The sequence below is a fragment of the Neomonachus schauinslandi genome, chromosome 5, assembly GCF_002201575.2.
Source record: "Neomonachus schauinslandi chromosome 5, ASM220157v2, whole genome shotgun sequence".
Classification (NCBI taxonomy): domain Eukaryota; kingdom Metazoa; phylum Chordata; class Mammalia; order Carnivora; family Phocidae; genus Neomonachus; species Neomonachus schauinslandi.
This window is the reverse complement of record NC_058407.1, coordinates 91597633-91603430: the sequence shown is the minus strand read 5'-3', so window position 1 is coordinate 91603430 and position 5798 is coordinate 91597633.

Below are 5798 nucleotides of genomic sequence, written 5' to 3'. Positions count from 1 at the left end.
GGACGGGGCTCGGCGGGCGGGGCGGAGGAGCGGTTACGCCCCGCCTCCGCCGGCCCCTCCTCCTCTGCGGAGTCGGACTACTGCCTGGGGCCTGGACACAGTTTCTCCCGCGTATGGGATTTAGGCCGCTGCGGTGGAGAACTTTTTACAACCCGCCCCCCCCCCCACCCCCCCATCCACCCCGGTTTCGGCTCTCCAGTACCTGGGCGCCAAACTTCCAAGCCTCTGGATTCCCCTCGAGCTTTTTTGGCTCTCCGCCCTAGGGTCTACCTCCAGTACGTACTGCATAGACACGGTTCAAAATCTCTGTAGCCCCCGCCCCTAGAGACACCTGATTGTGGCATCTCCACCGACGTATCCTGGTTTGTCTCTCCCTCCACTCTATTACCTCTCACCTAGACGATTGAAAAGCCATCTTAACTAGTTTTCTCCTTACTACTTCCTTTCCTTTAATCAGTTTTAATCACAAATTCCACGTTAATTTCCCAAAGCGTGGCTTTGCTCTTTGGGTCCTTCCAGTCAAAATCTCCTAATCAATTTCATTACCATTCGTTGAGTGCCTGTTTTTCGGCAAGTATTTTACAAATATCATTCTCTACTCCTCACACCACGAAACATACATATTTTATGGCCATTTTACAAAGGAGGAACCTGATACCCAGAATAATTAAATGACTTTCCTAAGGTCGAAAACCAATGTGCGGCCTGGCCAGGATTTGAATCCTGTCCCGGTCCTTGCCCCTGTCACTTTATGGGGCTCCTGGGTGGCTCAGTTAGTTGATCTTCTATTCTTGGTTGCGGCTCAGGTCATGATCTCATTGGCCGTGGGATCGAGGGGGGGGGCCCTCCCTGTTAGGCTCCCCGCTCAGGGGGGAGTCTGCTTGAACATTCTCTCCCTCTGCCGCTCCCCCCACGCGCAGGCATGTGGGCTTGCGCGCTCTCTCTCTCTCTCTAATAAATAAATATTTAAAAAAATCCGTAACACTTTTATTTTTCCCTGTCACCTGACCTCTTACAGATCCACATATGTCCGGCGTGTGGCACTACTTGCCAAATACCCTCTGTATGTTCCTGTCCCCTGCACCACAGAGATGCCTCCACGGGGACGTCCCCGCCCCCCCCCCCCCCCCGCCGTTGCACCCCTTGGTATTTGACTTCTCTGAAAGTCCAACGTTCATTGTGTCTCCAGAAACACTGTGTGGGCCTTCTGTCTGAACTCACCTACCATTTTGTTTATTCAAATGTTTCTCCCTGTATGAGGATTTTATATGCATGTTTAACTCCCTCATTATATTGTCCTCTGGAATTGTTAACCTAGTTGATAGCCGCATTTGTGCAGGCTGCTCTGAACCAACCCTGAGGGACTCTTGCTGTGCCTGCTTCTGACAGAGGGGACCTTGAACCTGAGCCAGATAGTGGGAATCAATAATGGTGATACTGATGACTTCTAGTTTTGTGGTAACAGATATTAACTTTATTAACTATGTATAAAAAAGATTTACTTTTGACTAATGTTTGTTGATTGCTATAAAATAAATGGCTCTAATTATTTTATATTTTCTTGACACTAAGATGACAGTGATTATGCATCACTGTTATTTTATGTGCCACCGAGAAAGAAAACAAATGCTACCTAGTATGCTAGGACATTTATTGATTTGAAATCATCCAGAGACATTAAAATGTGAAATAGCCTTCATAAGAGATTGCATGCTGCTTTGTAAGAGTTCTTGAGTCTTTCTTCCTCACAGCTATGTCCCCTTTATCAAAAACTACTCTACCAAAGGGCAAAGATTTATTTTTCTTTATCTTTAGCCTCACCCAAGGGTTGCTCAATAACTGTCCAATGATTAACAAAACTATTCTTTTTTTTAAAAAAGATTTTATTTATTTATTTAATTTAAAGATATTCTTTTTTTTTTTTTTTTAAAGATTTATTTATTTATTTATTTGAGAGAGAGAATGAGAGAGAGAGAGAGAGAGAGCATGAGAGGGGGAGGGTCAGAGGGAGAAGCAGACTCCCTGCCGAGCAGGGAGCCCGATGCGGGACTCGATCCAGGGACTCCAGGATCATGACCTGAGCCGAAGGCAGTCGCTTAACCAACTGAGCCACCCAGGCGCCCCTATTTATTTAATTTAGAGAGAGAGTGTGTGGGAGGAGGGAGAGAGGCAGAGGGAGAGGGAGAGAATCTCAAGCAGACTCTCACTGAGCATGGAGCTTGACACGGGGCTGGATCTCAGGACCCTGAGATTGTGACCTGTGCTGAAATCAAGAGTTGGACTCTCGGGGCGCCTGGGTGGCTCAGTCATTAAGCATCTGCCTTCGGCTCAGGTCATGATCCCGGGGTCCTGGGGTTGGGCCCCGCATCGGGCTCCCTCCTCTGTGGGAAGCCTGCTTCTCCCTCTCCCATTCCCCCTGCTTGTGTTCCCTCTCTTGCTGTGTCTCTCTCTGTCAAATAAATGAATAAAATATAAAAAAAAAAAAAAAAAAAAAGAGTTGGACTCTCAACCGACTGAGCCACCCAGGTGCCCCAAAACTATTCTTGATATTAGATCTAATCATCTATTTTAGTTACTAAAGTAGTCACAGAGAAATGGGGCCTATTACTCAGCATGGTCAAGTAGCAAAAACATTTGGGAATCAGAAGACATAGGGTCAGATGATCTGGATTCCAATTTGGCTCTGTCCTACTAGTGTGATTAGAGTCTCCTCTGCAAATTCCTAAACCTCTGCAGGTCTCAGTTCCTACATCTGCAATGTCGGGGTAATAATGCCCCCTCAGAGTGCTTTGGCAGGATCGAAATTGCTCAGGCACTTAAAACCACTGTGTGCACTGTTAAGGGCTGGACCCTCCCCACTCCCAGGGTCAAGTTGGTTCTACGACCAAGAACTAAACCCAGTTGCTTCAAGAACATCGCATGGATGCATCATTTTAAAGCACGGATTATTAGGAGTTTTATCTGAAGACTTTGTTTTTTTATTTTTTATTTTATTTATTTATTTTTAAAGATTTTATTTATATATTTTACAGAGAGACACAGCGAGAGAGGGAACACAAGCAGGGGGAGTGGGAGAGGGAGAAGCAGGCTTCCCATGCGGGGCTCGATCCCAGGACCCTGGGACCATGACCTGAGCTGAAGGCAGACGCTTAATGACTGTGCCACCCAGGTGCCCCATCTGAAGACTTTGATATGTTGCGAGATACTTCCCTTTGCAATTTATTAGGTATTAAAATTGAATAATGTTAGCTGTGTGTATACTGCAGACAAAAGATACTGTATGTATTATTTATACAGTGGTTTTGAGGGCAAAATGTTATGATGAAGCAGAATTTGGTAGGAAAAGGATAATGATAACTTACACTCCTTGAGGGCTGGATATGAGCCAGTAAACATCATGAGTGCTCTATTTGGTTCATCTCATTTAACCTTGACCCTAACCCTGGGAAGAAGGTACTAGTACTTCCCTAGTGTTGTAGATTAGGAAATTGGGGCATAGACAGGCTAGGTACTCTACGTAGGAGCGGGCAGCTAGTAACAGTGAGGGTAGGGTTCAAACGCAGGTACTGTAGGGTCAGAGCCATGCTGCTCTTAATGCTTCTCTAAGCATCTAGGGCAGTCGAGCAGGAAGTATGACCCCCAACTTCCAAATCACCAAGTGCTGAAGAAGGCAGGGAAGAAGGCACTGGGGGACTTGATGGTTAATCAAGGCAATGGCTGCAGCTAGCTGCTTGTTGTTTCCCTGGAAATGAGACCAGGAAGAGAGATGAATTCAAGAGATCAGGGGTGGATGTGGGGGTTGAGATCTACAGCAGAGGAACCCACTCAAAACATGGAGTTTGATGGGAGGCACATTCAGAAGCAGAGTTTACCTAGGCCAAGAGTGAAGTAATGCAGGTAGTAATATTTACGTGTAAGACAGGACAAAGCAGAGCTCTATCGTCCAAAATTAGACATCCTACTATCGTCCTACTCACCATTTACAGAGAGAAGAGAACAAGACCAGGAGCTGTGGAAAGAGAGGCTGGTGAAGGAGTATGGTAGGGAGAGAGAATTCAGTTGCTGAGGAGAGAGGAAGATTTGGAGGAAAGCCACTTGAAATGGAAGGTTTGTTTGTTTGTTTGTTTTTCTGATACTTATTATAATCGCCTCTTCCTTTTTTGGAGGAAATGTCCATTAAGCCAACCTACTTTCTCAGGTCGGTGGGTCACATGGGAAGTCAGGAGTTGAGCCTGACCTTAATTAAAAGGAAGTGAGGTTCAATGACTTTGGATAACATTTGATTGACCTTGACTTTTATTTTTATTCTTCCTTTGAATTGAAGCCCCAAAACATGCTCTACACTGAGGTTGTACAATATAAAATCTTTCCCCCCACATTGGACAAAATAATGGAAACTCGTTCCATTGTTGTATGTTATTGCAATCAGGCACGAGGAGCCATTTTGTTTTTGGTTCCCCCACCCCTTTCAGAATGGGCTTTAATTTATTGTTTTAAAAATCACTAGCACATTACAAAATTGGCATTTTACTTAAATGTTCACGACGAATATGCTAACAATACCACTAATAATATCAGTGCAATCAGTGAAGACAGCTCCTAACGTCTTTGGCATCTTTACTATATGACAATTATAACTTTGTTTCCTCTGAGAAAAAGCCTCTCTGAAAAGCAGGTAAATCAAGTTTCTGAGCCTTAAAAGGTGAGGCTGAGAATTAGGCTCAGGACTGTGGTGTCTCAGGGGAGAGATGTAGGTTGGAGAAATAGATAGTCATCAACATCTTCGGCTCCTCATGGGCACCTTGGAAGTGATGAAATGGCCCAGGTAGAGTAGGCAGAAGAAGAAAAGAGAGGCTGGACAGGACACTGAGGAATGCCAACATTCGATTGCACTAAGGAGAATGAGAAAACGTTGTGACATCAGGAGGGGAAATCCATGGAGCCACTGAGCCAAGGAGTCAAGAGAACAGTATGTCTCCAGAAGGAGTGATGGACAGTGTCAAATGCTGCTAAGGAGTCAAGTATGAAAGGGACTGGAAAGCATCCATTGGGTATAGCAACAAGAATGCCTCTGATCTTGGGGTGCCTGGGTGGCGCAGTGGGTTAAGCTCTGACTTGTGATTTCGGCTCAGGTCATGATCTCAGGGTCAAGGGATTGAGCCCCGAGTCGGGCTCCACACTCAGTGCAGAGTCTGCTTGTCCTTGTCCCTCTGATCCTTCCACTGATCTCTCTCTCTCTCTCAAATAAATAAATAAATAAGTAAATAAAATCTTAAAAAAAAAAGAATGCCTCTGATCGCAAGAACAGTTATGATGCTTGAGAGGTGCATAAATCAGACTGAGTGACCCAAGGAGGATGTGGACGGTAAAGAAGTGGATGACACAGTTTGATTGTTAAAAAGAGGAGACTAATACACAGCAGCTGAATGAGGAGGGAAGGTCTGGATACATTTTTTTTTTTAAACATGGGAGGGGCTGAAGCAAGTCTGAATTTTGAAAAGGAGCTAGGAAGAAGGAAGATGTTAAAGATTCAAGATTGAGGTGGTCGGCTGAGTATTTCTGAGGAGTTAAAAATAGGTGTGAATCAGACCATTCTGAGGAGGCTGGACGTTATCTTCCATCCTACAAAGAGGGAAGGAGGAAAAGATGAGTATAGGTGTCTATGCATTTGTAGGTTGCAGGTGGGCTCATGTCAGAAGGTTTTTCTTTTCTCTGCGAGCAGGTTATGAGAATCACGGCACAGGTACAGGACAGAGCAGGCTCCATTCTTTCCCTATAGGCAAGGCATCGGCCAGTCA